We start from the raw sequence: 14,710 nt of genomic DNA on the forward strand, positions 1-14,710 counted from the left end.
CCCCAACAGCAGGAGGATGTTTTTGTATGGGGTGCACAGGCTGGAGCCGGGATGAGGTCACATAAGGAGCAGAGGAGAAAGGGCCTCTGATCCACACAGTCGGGAAGCCTGGAACCAGCAAAGGTTTTCCTAATACCTCCCTTATCTCAGTCATCCCATCTGTGAAATGGGGGCAGGGATACCAGGCCTTCGGGGAGGGGGGCTTCCATGACCTAAAGCACACAGAGCTTCTTTTCTTGTTTCATTTGAGAAGGAGAAAGACACAGACAGACACAGAGAGCCCTCACTCGCCAGCTCACTCTGCAAATGCCTACTCTGGCTGGGGCTGAGGCCGAGGCCCTGAACTGGGAACTCAATCCAGGTCTCCCCTGTAGGTGGCCATCACCACTGCCTCCCAGGATCTGCACTGGCACGAAGCTGGAGTCAGCAGCCTGAGCTGGGAATGGAACCCAGGTACTCTGAGATGCAGGTGTCTCAACTGGTGGCTTAATGGCCTTAACCACTAGGCTAAATGGCCACCCCTATCTAGCTCTTTGTATGGCCTGGTACGGCACAAGCTCTCGACACACTAGCCCTGCTGTGAATCACTCAGCATCCTGGGAAAGCCCCACCCCTGCATCCCAGACTCACACTTCTGCACCAGCCCAGGAGCCCCACGGCAGTCCTGCCCCTCACCCACCCACCCCCAACCAGAGGCTGGTGACAGAGCTGTGAGAGCTCCAGCTGCTCCCCCCACCCAGGAAACAGGGGAACAGGACAGCCATGGACCCCACAGGAATCCCGGCAAGCACTGGGGGCCGTGCAGTCCCTGCTTCCAGAAAGGCGCCGAGGTGGCTTCTACAGACCACAGAGAGGCACACTGGAGGACAAAACACTTTTCAAAATAGTGGTGGGCACTGGGCAAGGAAGTAGAGACCAGAGGCGCACGGCATGGGTGTGGCCGTCAAGTGCTGTTGGGGTTACTGCGCCGGGAGACGTGGGAACCTGGGTGCATGCCCGCAGCCCTGATCCTGAACAAAAAAGCTCACAGGATCTCGGTGCAACTGTCGCACACAAGCCCGAGACAGGAAGCTGCAAGGCTGCAGGATCCGCAGGACACACAGCAGGTAGCAGAGCTGTACCCCAAGGGTTCCCCAAGCCCTTTGAAGCAAGCAGCCAGGGAACCCCCCATTCCACATCTTATCAATTTCCTGCAGCTATCCACGGGAAGCATTTGAAGGCGGGAGCAACGGCAGATACCCAGGGTGATGGAGACAGGATCCGAAATATCTTAATCAGCTGGAAAGATGGACTGAACTCAAAATCAGAAAGGAAAAGTTGGGGCTGGCATTGAGGTACAGCCAGTAAAGCTGCCACCTGCAGTACTGGCATCCCATCTGGGTACAGGTTCTAGTCCCCGCTGCTCCACTTCTGACCCAGCTCTCTGCTGTGGCCTGGGAAAGCAATAGAAGATGACCCAAGTGCTTGGGCCCCTGCACCCATGTGGGAGATCTGGAAGAAGCTCCTGGCTCCTGGCTTCAGATTGGCACAGCTCCAGCCATTGTGGCCATCTGGGGAGTGAACCAGTGGGTGGAAGACCTCTCTCTGCCTCTGCCTCTCTGTAACTCTGTCTTTCATAATAAAGAGGGGGAAAGTCCAGGAAGCTCTGTCATAGGAGGAGCAGTGTCCCCCCTCCCCAAATGCATCAAGTTAAAGTCCCCCTGCCCCCAGTACCTTATTGTGACCTTGTCTGGAAATCAGATTGCTGCAGATGTGGTGGGACCAGGGCCCCTAACTCAGCATGACAGGTGTCCTTACACAACAAGGCAATCTAGGGACAGATGCCAGCAGAGAGAGGGAGAATACCAGGCAAAGATGAAGCCAGAAATTCGGTTTTGATGCTTCCAAAAACCAAGGAACAACAGAGACTCACAGCAAACCAGTGAGCATAGAACAGGCACCGCCATCTCACCCAAAGAACACCTTGAACTCCAGAATTCAAGAATTCCAGCCTCCAGGCTATGAGAAAGCAAAGCCCTCTCAGCCACGCCACCCAGGGTTGTGGTCCCAGCAAACTAGTGCAAGCGCAGAGACAATGCTGGGAAGATGGGGCTGAGTGACAGCTTATAGCAAAGATCCCTGGGGTCTTAGCTAGCCAGGGCCGCGTGGCTGTCCACAGCCGTCAGGTGAGAATCGAGGCTATGTTAGCAGGACATGTGGAGATGGGACGGAGCGGGGTGGGGCAGACAGGCCTCCCCTCAAGGACGAGATCCGGCTCTGGTGACCTCAATTGAAGAGACGCGAGAGGAGGCTAGCACTGTGGCGTAGTAGCTTAAGCCTCCACCTGTGGCTGGCATCTTGTATGGGTCCCAGCTGCTCCACTTCCAATCCAGCTGCCTGCTAATGCACCTGGGAAAGCAGCAGAGGGTGGCCTAAGTGTTTGGGCCCCTGCACCCATGTGAGAAACACAGAAGAAGTTCTTGGCTCCTGGCTTCAGATCAGCTCAGCTCCAGCCGTTGCAGCCATTTGGGTAATGAACCAGCAGATAGGAGACCTCTCTCTTTGTCTGTAACTCTGCCTCTCAAATAAATAAATAAAGCTTAAAAAAAAAAGCTACGTGGGAGGATGTGCAGAGTACTGTGCCCAGAAGGCACCAAATGGAAGCTGGGAGGTGGTGGGAGGCTGATCAGCCTCCAGTGTGTGCAGAGCGGTGGCACAGGAGAGGGTCTGCTTGGAACTGCCCCATAGAGAAAAGACGGGACCCGAAGGGAGAGAAGTAGACTTCACAGGAATGTGAGAGCCTTCTACTAAATGGTGCTGCCCAAAGTGCAAACATGCACCCCTGTAGGGAGAAGAGCTCTCTGCCTCTGAGCTCAAAATTCCACCAGCTGATCACTGGGTGGGGACTCCAGTAACCTGCATCTCCAGGAAGGGTCTATCTGCATCCCCCGCCTGCCTGGCACCTGCCACTCAGACTTCTCACCTAATGAAAGCCTAGTGCTTAAGACACTCGTTGGGGTGCACACAGCCCATATTGGAGTACCTGGATTTCAGCCCCGACTCCATCCCAACCTCAGTTTCCTGCTAATGTGCACCCTGTGAATGTGGTTAGGTCAGCCTTGGGGGAGGCCTGGATTGAATTCCCAGCTCCCAGCTTTGGCCAGGCCCAGACTCATTCTTGCAGGCATCTGGGAAAGGAACCAGGGGATGAGAGCATTCTCTCTCCCTTCCTCTCTCTCTCCCTCTCTCCCTTTCTCTTTCTCTCTCTTTTACAGGTTGCCATAAGATGTTTTCACTACAAGACTTTTTTTTAAAAGATTCATTTTATTTATTTGAAAGACAGAGTTACAGAGAGAGGTAGAGACAGAGAGCAAGGTCTTCCATCCACTGGCTCACTCCCCAGATGGCCACAACAGCTAGAGCTGTGCCAATCTGAAGCCAGGAGCTTCTTCCGAGTCTCCTATGTGGGTGCAGGGGCCCAAGGACTTGGGCCATCTTCCCCTGCTTTCCTAGGCCATAGCAGAGAGCTGGATCGGAAGAGGAGCATCCGGGACCAGAACCAGCGCCCATATGGGATGCCAGCACTGCAGGCCAGGACTTTAATCTGCTGTGCCACAGCGCCAGCCCCGACTGCAAGACTTTTAAGTGATAGTCTCAGCAGATGAAGCTACATCTTGAGGGCAAGGCATTGGGAGATCAGGCTTGGTGAGGCCCCCTGGAGGGTTGAACCTGCATCTACACGAGCTGCCCGACCTCTCTTAAGCCCCCTGAAACTTGTCTGACCCTATCTCACAATAATTAAAAACAAACAGAGACTAAAACCCTCCATCAAAATGTAGCCAAGACAGGTCTGAACCCAAGGCTGTCTCATTCCCAAGTTCATGCTTACACCAACGTTCTACACTATTGCCCTAATAAAGGGTTGCAGGCTTTGAGTTCCAAATAAGTGCCACAAGCATCCAGCAACAGAAAGAACCACCTAACATAGTCCAAACGCATGTCTTAAAGTTCAGCTTTTGAAGCACAGGTGGCCGGGCCCTACCCCCGGGGCTGCTACTTCAGTGGGTCTGGGCTACGGCCCAAGAACAGGTGCAATACTGACAAGTTCAGGTGGTGCCGCTGCTCCTGGTCAGGGACCTCACTTTGAGAATCACAGCTCAAGAGCAATGAGAAAGCGTGTTCCAGCCTCAGAGCCACATAGAGATGGAGGTACACTGCTGGGCAGGGCCGGGGGCATCTGTCTCTGAGGCAGGAGGCCCCTAAAAGCTGAGCAGCAGGACTGCCAGCCAGTGCTGGAGCAGAAGTCAGATTCCCTAGAACCCACTCACTGGGAAGATGCTCATTCTGAAGCAAGTCCAGCTTCCAGTACCTTCCATCGAAGAGCCGTCTTGTTCTCCTGGGCGATGTGCTCGTCTGCAGGCAGTCCTCCTTCCTCGGCAGCCGGCCACTGCGGCCCCAGCACTTTCTCCCTCCCTAGAGAGAGCGGCTCCTTTCAGCAGCACTTCTTTTTTTTTTTTTTTTTTTTTTTTTGACAGGCAGAGTGGACAGTGAGAGAGAGAGACAGAGAGAGAAAGGTCTTCCTTTTGCCATTGGTTCACCCTCCAATGGCCGCCGCTGCAGCCGGCGCACCGCGCTGATCCGATGGCAGGAGCCAGGATCCAGGTGCTTTTCCTGGTCTCCCATGGGGTGCAGGGCCCAAGCACCTGGGCCATCCTCCACTGCACTCCCTGGCCATAGCAGAGAGCTGGCCTGCAAGAGGGGCAACCGGGACAGAATCCGGTGCCCCAACCGGGACTAGAACCCGGTGTGCCGGCGCCGCAAGGTGGAGGATTAGCCTATTGAGCCACGGCGCCGGCCTCAGCAGCACTTCTGTGGCAGAGTTTCCCAACCCCCTCCAGAGCCCTCCACGGAGCCCTCCGGAGCTGGTCAGTCTCATCTAAAATCTACATCACAGCACAGCCAGAGAAGACCCAGCACTGCTAGCACTGCTCTTAGGGCCATTTAAGATGGTGTTGGGTTTTATGGATTTGTATTTGAAAATGAGAGAGCAAGAGCGAGAGAGCAAGTGTCCATATGTGGATTCACTCCCCCAAGTGGCCACAATGGCCAGGTCTCGACCAGGCCACAGCCAGCAGCCAGGAACTTCATCCAGGTCTCCCAAATGGGTGGCAGGGGCCCAAGCACTTGGGCCACCTTCTGCTACTCTCCCAGATGCATTGGCGGGGAGCTGGATTGGGAGCAGAACCTGCCAGGACTTGAACCGGCACTTCAACATGGGCTGCCGGTGTCACAGGCAGCAGCTTAACCCGCTGCGTCATACACCAGCCCCAAGCAGTCTCCTCACCCTGTCGTCCCCTGTGAAAGCTGTGTGCAATTAAACCCCTCAGATCTTCCTCTCAGGATCTCAGCCAAATCAGGTCTGCTCCCACCCCCAACCCCCTCATGAACTCCAGTAATTAATTTCTGCAATCTAAATGCGACTTTCCATCTGCCCCTGTTAAATTTCATCTTGTTAGTTTCCACTCAGCATTCCAGGCTGTTGAGATCATTTTTGAAGCCTTCTTCTGTCTTTTAGAGAAGCTGCCCATCATGGCCTTGTCATCAACAAATGTGATAAGCTCGCTTACTCCAGTTCCACCCGAGCCACGGATGAAAATGTGCAGCTTCGTTTTTCAGAATCGCACCTGCCACAAACCGTCTTCCCTTTTGGAATCTCTAATCATGTATCAGACTTCCTGCAGTCTCAGAGAGGTCTCTGGGCATGTCATTTCTCTTCTGGGCCGTCATCAACGCCAGGCTGACGTGGCCTCTTCCATGTGCGCGTCCTGTCCCATCGCCCCCTAGTTCTTGGTCATGGTCAGAATCACATCAGAAGGGAGGCTTTGGTTGCCGTTTCTCAATCTTCTCAGCAATGACAATGTTAGAGAGGCAGGAATATTTCCAATCCTGCACCTTAAGCAGTACTTGACTTCCAACAGAAGTCAGTCTGCCTATCCCCTCATTATGAGAGCAAGCCTCCCTTGACAGCTTTATAATCCATCCTGGGGCAGGAGCATCCAAACGCTTCCCAGGAGCTGGGGGAGCTGTCATAAGTTGGACCTGTGCAGCAGCAAGCACGCCGGGATGTTGGCAGCTGGTCAGTGAGGGGGAAGAGCTGTTTCCTAGCCAGGGTTAGGAGAAGGGTGGCAAGGACACAGTCAAGGGAGAGAGGAGCAGAAGGGGCTCTGATGGAACAGCACCCCCCTCCTGCCAGCCCTGCGCGAGGCGCACCCCTCTGCTGATGCAGAAGTGTCCACAGGCTGTGGAGGGAAGGTTTGGGAACAACCTGTTGGGCCAAGTGGTCCCCAAGCAGATGAAAAAAAAAAAAAAAAACCACACGCATTGGTCAAGTGTGTAGGCTCTGGATTTGGGTCCCAGGCCCACTGCTAACGAGCTGTGTGACCTTGGGCAGATGGTTTTCTTTCTCAAACGCTCAGCGTTCTCATGTGGAAAGTGAGGACAAAATAATGAGTGTACATAAAGCACATGAGCATTCACACGATGTATGTAGCACCCTGGGAGGCAGCAGGTGATGGTTCAAGTACTTGGTTCCCTGCCACGTGTGTGGGAGACCTGGATTGAGCTGCCTGCTCCCAGCTTCTGCCTGGTCCAACCCTAGCAGTTGGTAGGCATTTGGGGAGCGAGTGAAATCAACGGATGGGAGATTTGTCTCTGTCTCTCTGCCTTTCAAAGAAAATAAATTAAAATAATTTTAAAATAAATATGCATATAAAAAGCTTAGCAGACTCCCTGGTATATGGCTGTCATTCAGCAAATAATAGCTGTTATGATAGGACAGCAGCTTGAAGGCACTGAGTGCTAACAGCTCAGGAGCTGCAAGCACGAGGAGGAAAGGAAAAAAGCCAAGGCTGCTGGAGGTCAAGGCCAGGAGAGAGCTGGTGTTTTCCTGAAAGGCCAGCAACAGCATCTGGAGGTCACCCGGAGGAGGGGCCTGGGACGAAGCTGGGTGGAGGGAGCCTAACCTTAAGTCAGGTAGGGCAAGCGGTCGGCAGGCAGCCTCGGAGGAGCTCAGGGAAAGTAGCTTGCGTTCTCATCCCTGGACCTACAAACCTGTTATTGCTCTAGGAAGCCAATGAAACACAGCCCTAATGGTCCATGTTGCAAAGAAGCCTAACACTCGCAGAAATCTCTTCTGAGAAAGTCATCATCGCTGGGCACAGAGATTTATCTGCCAGGATGTTCACGGCAGCATTGTTTATCACAGTGAAGAATGGTTTACCATCTAAATGTGCAACCACAGGGGCTTTGTTAAATAAATTATGGTCCATCTCCATCATGGAATACCAGGCAGCCATTAACAAGCCCGTTTTAGAAGAAAACCATAGGGCAACAATCACAGTATGTTGTTGAATGAAAAAGGGCAGTTACAAAACAGCAGAGAGGCTGACATCAGTTGTGTTGCAAACATATCTAAGAGGAAACACCCATAAGTGTTGACTAAATATGCTTTACTTTCATCAAAGTATTTTTGAAGAAAAAAATGACCAGAAAGGAGCTCTTCCCATCAGCTTCTAAGAGCAAGTCCTTAAACTCGGAATACAGGAAAACAAACAGCAGCTATGATCTGAACGCCAGGAGCTGTAGCTGGGATCGCTTAGAAGGGCCCCGGCTGCTCTGAAGGGCTGAAGGCTCGTCCGAGACTCTGCACGCCACTGGCGGGAGGCCAGCTGGAGCCTTGGAAAGATTTGGGTCAGTGGCTCTCAACCAGGGCTGCCTATCAGAAGCGCCAAATAAATACCCATGCCCACCCCCACAGCTTCTGACTTGACTGAGGTCTGGGATGAGAGCTGTTTAAGTCTCGCCAGGTAATTCTGACAGGTACCAGTGAATTAGGCATTGGGCTGGACCAAGCCGCCGTGGCCCGCGGGCAGACGCGAACCTGAGGTTGCAAACCCTGTACACAGCGAGCCTTCTCACTAGACTGGGCCCGGCACATGAAGAAAGGCTCACTCTGGGAGCTGCAGACATCTTCAAAGGGGACAAGTGGCCCAGGGAAAAGGACCCTGAGCCTGGCAGGACCTTCACAGAAGCCCTGGCTTGCCTGGGAGCTTTTCCCACAAGGTCAAGTGCTCTGTAGTTGCAGGCTCCTGGCACCTGGGGTCCCAGCTGACTCCAGAAACTCAAAGGACAGACTCTGCCAACAGGAAAGAAAGCCAGGGTCCTGGGGATGCTCCAGGGACCTGACCTCACATGTGCCAGGGTGGGTGGGATCTTCCCCTTCTGTCCTGCTTTTGGAGAGAAAGGCACACTGGCCACCAGGGCAACCTGTGAACCCTAAGAGCAGTCTGCTGGGCTGCGAGGGGCCTCTCGGAGCACACCCCACTCCCCTCAGGCGCCTTGAGGGAAGCCAAGCAGAGGGAACAGGTTGCTGGGAACAAAAGTTGGTATTAACTGATAAGATCTCCCAGCTTCTCACCGCCAGATATAGAGTTACCCAGGGCACCAAAAGAAGGGAGAGAGGAGGCCTGGATCCATCCACCCCTGAATAATTAAGGGCCACCTGCAGCTCTCTGGGACTCCTTACGGTTGGGGCCCCCAGGGGGCTTTCAGGACAATGGCTGTAGCAGTGGCTCAGGTGGAGCAGTGTGCTGACAAGTAGAGATGGAGCTAAACTGCTACCCCCCCACCCCAAGCCATTTACCTCCCTGGGCAGCAGAGGAAGAGCCAGACAATCGGAGGAGCCCACCACAATACACAGCTCAGCACGGCCCTGCGTCCTTGTGTAAGTGTCTACTGAGACACACGCCCATCTCTACAAACAGCCAGTTTACCTGCCAAACGACATCCAGTTCAGGCAAAGGCTAAAAGCAGAAGACACTTTCTGAAGACGTGAGGACCGGCTGTCAAGTGGAGTAGTGATGGGGCGGCTGGGGGCTAGCCCGACACCAAACATGCCCCACAACGACCCACACAGAAAGTCAAGGAAGCCCTCCTGGAAATCAAGACTCCAGTCTCCACTCACAGGCGGCCACAGAGGGCCCGGGATGGTCCTTCGGGTTCATCCGCCCACCTCATTTTCATAGATGAAAAATCGGATGGTTTGGCAGGCGGGCTCAAGTAAGGAAACCCTCCTCGTTCTCATCCAGCCTCCTCCCTTCGTAATTCAAATCTATCTCAGCTAATTCGATCCTAGGGGACAGGCAGAACAGATGGTCACCAACCACCTTCTAAGTGCCAACCTTCCCCATCACAGAAGACGCCAGCCAGAGACATTCCTGGTGCAAATGCAAAGACCGTCTGATCAGATCGACAGGGCTTCAAATTCAAATGAGTTGCAGGTGCAAGTCTGATGAAGTCATCCTAATTAAACACAGATCGATGAGGGCAGTCATGGTGGGACCTAGCACAGCAGTGCTGCCTTGAAAGCTTTCATGTATTGGGGGACCCAATGGAGGCCTTGTTCTGCTTCACAGAGCACGAGGAGGAGACACAAACCAAGTGTGGCCAGGTGCTCAAGGTCAAACTCTCCCAAGCCCCGTCTCCTCCATCCAGGGCTCCCTCCTGCCAGTCCCACCGTGCCCCGCAGCAGACTGGACAGGAAACTATCGTCTTTGGCTGTGCACGCTGAAGCTACCAAGTGTCATAAACTCTTATAGGCAAGCCCCTTCTGGTACAGGATTCAAGGGCAGGATTCACTCTGCCAGGCTGGATTTTCTTCTCTCATGTTCATCAAATCAGAACCCTAAAATGGAAGGGGAGGAGAGGGGAGAGGAGGGGAGAGGAGGGGAGGGGAGGGGAGAGGAGGGACGAGGGGAAGAAAAGGGACATGGCAGGGCCACAGAACACCCTGCACCCTCCCCCCCCCCCCCCGGCCTCTCAGAGCTCTGCCCCCAGCAGGAACCTCTCCCTGCCGCTTCCTAGCAGTCAAGTAGGTTATAAGGGAATTCTCCAGAGGGACAGTCTTGGAGCAGATCCCTCTGAGATACAGAATGGTGGACACAAAGATCCACTTTCAGATTACCCGTCAGAACCATCTCCTCAGCTAAGGTAGAAGTCACAGAGAGGAAGGTGCGCCAGTGAGAACCCCAGGTGCTGTCCACACGTGCTACAAAACACTCACTTCTGTCAATTCAGGGAAACTCCTTTGGTCAAGACACTTGCTTTGGCTTCTGGTCATACATGGACGGCCAACTTAGTAAAGGCTAAACGCAAATGCAGAGATAGGATGTAAAGACAACTCATTCACTAGAAGTGACTATTGTCAACACACACCCCCGACATCCCTGGGAAATGAAGACAGGCCAGTGATCAAGGTCACGGATGACCCTCTCTGTCCCAGTGGCTGTCAGCCCCAGGTCTCCAGGTGCCTGGCTTTGCCTCTCGGTACCACAGGTACGAGGCAGGTGTTCAGTCCTGCTTCATGGGTGAAGAATGTGAGCTTAGAATGGGCAACAGTAAAGGCGGTAGAATTTGAGCTTTTCCAGCCTTCCCCTCAAACCTTGGAGCCCAAGTCCTCTGGACCAATCCCCACTGGCTGTCAGGCCACCCAGACAAACCCACAGGCAAAACACACGCAGAGTCATCCCAGGATGTGAGTCGCTACGTTTACTGACCCATGCCAATTCCCCTCCATCTGGGGAGACCAGAGACACGTCTTGCTGACAGCTGTCTCCACGGATCCTAGCAGAGCCTGGCATATAGCAGACTCTCGGGGAACAAGGAACTGCCACTGTTGGTCTCATTCACCCTATACCCAAGCAACATCAGCCAGGCTGCTGCCAGGGGAGTAGGCGCTGAGGAGCCAGAAGGCAGCCTGGTCCCTCCGGAGCAGTGTGCCAAGGTATCGTGCACTTCCATCTGGGATCTCGTCCTCTCCCCCCTGCCCATTCCACCATCTCAGTCCTTAGTTAAAGGAGTGAAGCAGTTGACTGTCGGGTAGCAGTCTGGGTTGCTATCTTGTCCACTTCCTCCATGGGAGGAGGTACCCAAGACCAAGGACAGGAGGGTCACAGTCAATACTCTAAGCTCCTGGGCCAGGTAGCATCACATGCCCAACTGGCCAACCCCAGCCTTGTCAGGCTCCTGTTCCGTAAAAGCTGCCCTTCACTGGGGTCCCCTTGCCCCTTCGTAGGCCCACACTCAAGGCCATGCTTTTGGGATGAGCCTTGGGATCCCTGACCATCCCATGTGAGTTTCCGATCTTTCTCCCATCCTACCCTCAAATACGGCTTTGCTATCTTGGGGGAAGCAACAAGACACGGCTGGATTTTTTTTTTCCTTTTTAGTAAAGAATAAAGCTGGTTTATACCCACTGGATTCCTAGTGGGGAAGGAGGGAGGCAGGAGACCCGAGTTCCACCTTCTATCTGCATCTAGATGTGTCGATGGATGGGAAATGCTCCGATGTGTATAAGACAGGATGGTTCCCAACATGAGGAACCTACCTTCCCACCGAAGACTCCTAGTGGGCCCTGAGTGGGAGGGGGAGCCTGGGGCCAGCAGGTCACGGGCAGGCCCAGGCTGTGGGATACCCGAACGAATCCCCAAGGCATGGCGAGACAAGACAGCATGTACCTCCATGTCAAGGACATCACTTCCCTGCATCTTCATTTCCTGATCTATAGAGACAGGGGCTCCAACCGCACCAGGCCTGTGCACTGGTTCTGTTTGGACCACTTCATGTGGCCAGCTGACCTTGGCCACCCAGTTGTCTCCAAATCAGGCCACTCTTACTGCTCGGGCAGCTTACCGCTAGCTGCCTGCCCCCATGGGCATCTATGATTCCCCTGACGGGGACAGTCGCCAAGCCCTCTCCCAGCTTTGGGCCTCAGCAGGAAGCGACTAACGGAGGAGCTTCCAAACAAACCAGGAGGTGCTCCCCGAGACAGGAAAGTTTCCTGGGTTCCCCCAGTCCCCACTGAGAGGGTCAAGCCGTAGAGCAAGACTGGACCTCAGGGCTTTTCTGCCTTTCCAGTCTCTCAGCAGGAGAAGTGGGAGGGGAAGCCCTCCCACTCTGCGCCTTCTCCTGTCTCACTCTCCCCATCCAGTCAGTGGGGAAACGGTTGCCGGCTCCCCCTCTGCCCAGTCCTCTCTGGAGCCTTTTCACATCATCGTGTGCCGTGCAGCCCTTGCTGCCTCCTACTGCTGATACAGCTTCCTGTGTGTATCTCCTCCCCAGACACAGCCAAGTGTCTTGGGGGATCAAACTGATGCATTTAGCGCCTCTCCGCCCAGCACTTCTTTGTATCTACCAGCATCTACATGGGGCACTGCCTATGAAGTGCTGGATGCCCACAGTGATGATAATGGTGGCTGTCGTTAGCTCTGGAGGAGGAAGGCTCTGGCACGGCCTTCCTGGAAAGAGAAAAGAGATGGAAGATCTGCCGTTCCTTCCTGACCAGGTGGCGGCAGCTGTACAGATGCAGACAGGAGGTGCCCCTCTCCCCTACACACACACACACACACACACACACACACACACCTTCCCCAAGCCCACAGGGCCAGAGGCAGCCCTACCTTCCCAGGTCAAGGCCAACAGCAGTAGCCACAGCCCTGTGGGGACCCTCTCTCTGGCTATTTCACCCCCCTTCTCAGCTGCTGGAAACCTAGCCGTGGGGCAGGCCTGGTGGCCTCTTCCTAAGCTGCTTTTAATCTGCCTCCCCCTTTCTCCCTGGTGGTGAAGCCCAGTTCCAAGGCTCAAGTTCCTCTCTGCCCCTTCCTCAAGGTCATCCATCCCCATCCCGAAAAGGTGAGAGACCACTAGCGAATGCCAAGAGGGAGGGCGAGGAGGGCGAGGGTAAGTGCAGAGAAAGTGGCAGCAGCCGGGTCGGGAGGCAAGGGCAAGCCGGGGTGGGAGGGTGGTGGATGGGGATGGGGGGTATGAGGAGATGGGGTTGGAGTTTGTGTGTGTTGGGGGGTGAGATGCTCGAGAGAGACGGGGAAAGAGGTTGGATTCGCCAGGAGCCGCAGGGTTAGGGCGGGAGATGGTCGCCTCGTGGTGGGGTCCAGGCGCCCGCGAGCTTCCCGGCCCTAGCCCAGTTCCGAGACCCCAGCGGGACCGCGCCTGGGAGGCAGGTTGGCTGTCCCGCCGCCCCACCCACAGGCCAGAGCGCAAGGCAGGGTCGCGGCAGAAGCCGACAGAGACCTCTCCCCCATTTCCAGACTCGAGGCCCGCTCGCGCCAGGCGTGAGCCCGGGTAGGTGACCAGGGCCAGGCACGGCGCTTCAGGTGGTCCTCCCAGTGGTTTAAAGTTCGCGGCCAGCGCAGGAGCCCACTCCGCTCGGCCCGGCGCGCTCGGCGGCGCCCTCATCCTCCGCGGGGTCCCAAGACCACTTCCCTCCCGGATCCCGCCCCGCTGGGGCCCGGGTCCCCTCTGCTGCCTCCCTCCCTGCGCGCTGGATCTCCCGCACGACGTGAGCGGAAAGTGAATGGGCAGCCCCAACCACAAAGACAAATTACCATGAGAAAAATAAATCAGGAGATTGCCGTTCGCGGCCCCGGTTCCCGCCGCCGCGCCCCAATCCGCCGACCACGGCGGGAGCGCGGGGCCCCGAGCCGCCGCGTCTGGGGCCTGGCGGGCAGAGTTTGGGTTTCGCAGGGCCTGGACAGGGTTATCTGGAAGAGGGTCTAGGAAGAAGCCGCGTGGGGGCCCCGCCGGCGGCCGAGCGGGGACCGCCCTGAGGGGGAGATTTCGCGCTCTGGGCGGGCCACGCGTGCCCACGCGCGTCGCCGCCGCGCTCTGGCTCCCTCGGCTTTGCCCGCGCGCCCTCTCGGAGACCTGGCTCCGCTCCGCGACAGTCTCGGCGTCTCTGCCCCACTCTCTCCCAGGCGTGTGCTCCTCCAGGCCCGGGCCCCACGTCTTCCACGCGGCTGCAGCCCCCCACGCGCTGACCGCAGCCCGGGGAGGGCGCAGTACCACCGGGACCCGGAGCCAACGAGCGAGCGGGAGGGTGGGCGGCGGGAACGCGGTGCTGCCGAGGGCGCTTAAGGCGAGGTGGCAGCGGGAGGCACAGGAGCCCGTGTACACCCGGTCCTCGTGCCCGCAGCCTCCCCACCTGTCTCCAACTCAGCGGGCGCCCCCGGGCCTCCACCCCTCTACCCACCAGAGTTGCTGAAGTTTGCAACTCGCAGCCCCAGCCCGTGCGGGGGAAGCGCCCGGGGCTCGCAGGACTCACCTCCCGGCTTCGGGCGCAGGTGCGGGTTCCTGGCGGCTCCCGGCTCCCGGCGGCGCGAAGCGGCAGGGGCGAGCCAGGCGGGCCGGCGGCCCGTCCGGGAATGGGGCCACCGCGCTGGAGCGGCCCCCCGGCCCCCGGCCCCCGACCCCCGACCCCTGGCTCGGCGCTCTTGAGCAGTTCCGACCCCGCTGCGCTCGGCTCCTCCGGCAGCCAGCCGCTGGACGCGCAGCCGACCCGCCCGGCTCGGCGGCGCTGGGCTCCGGCAGCAACCCCCGCGCTCCAACTAGCTCCCGACCCGGCGCGCCGGAGAAGCTGGGAGGGGGAGGCCGAGGGAGCCGGCGGAGGGAGGGCGCGGCGCAGGGGGAGGAGTTGGGAGCGAGGGCAGAGCAGGGGGGGGGTGCGCGAGCGCCGAGGGGAGGGGGCTGGAGGGGACCTGCGGCGGCGGGCGCTGCACCGGCCGGCCCGGGCGCGCAGGCAGCGCGAGGGGGCGCAGTGCGTGCCCAGCGCGCGTCCCCGGGAGGGCGCACGGCACCCCCGCCCCGCCGGCATCCTTAGCGG

The 14,710-nt window shown here is 56.9% G+C and overlaps 1 protein-coding gene across 2 annotated transcripts in view; it reads right to left on the reverse strand.

Moving 5' to 3' along the window:
• The window catches only part of SEMA5B (semaphorin 5B), a 115,506-nt gene extending 101,101 nt beyond the window's left edge, over positions 1-14,405 (reverse strand). The window contains exon 1 of one of the 2 annotated variants that reach the window (XM_089331810.1): positions 14,153-14,405. The gene's annotated coding sequence lies outside the window, so the exon portion shown is untranslated. The remainder of the gene's footprint in view (positions 1-14,152) is intronic. The other variant, XM_051818991.3, reaches the window with a different exon arrangement.
• Positions 14,406-14,710: the final 305 nt, after the last annotated feature.

Source organism: Oryctolagus cuniculus, chromosome 4 (genome assembly GCF_051225735.1).
Source record: "Oryctolagus cuniculus isolate XC-2025 breed Fujian yellow rabbit chromosome 4, ASM5122573v1, whole genome shotgun sequence".
NCBI classification, from domain to species: Eukaryota; Metazoa; Chordata; class Mammalia; order Lagomorpha; family Leporidae; genus Oryctolagus; species Oryctolagus cuniculus.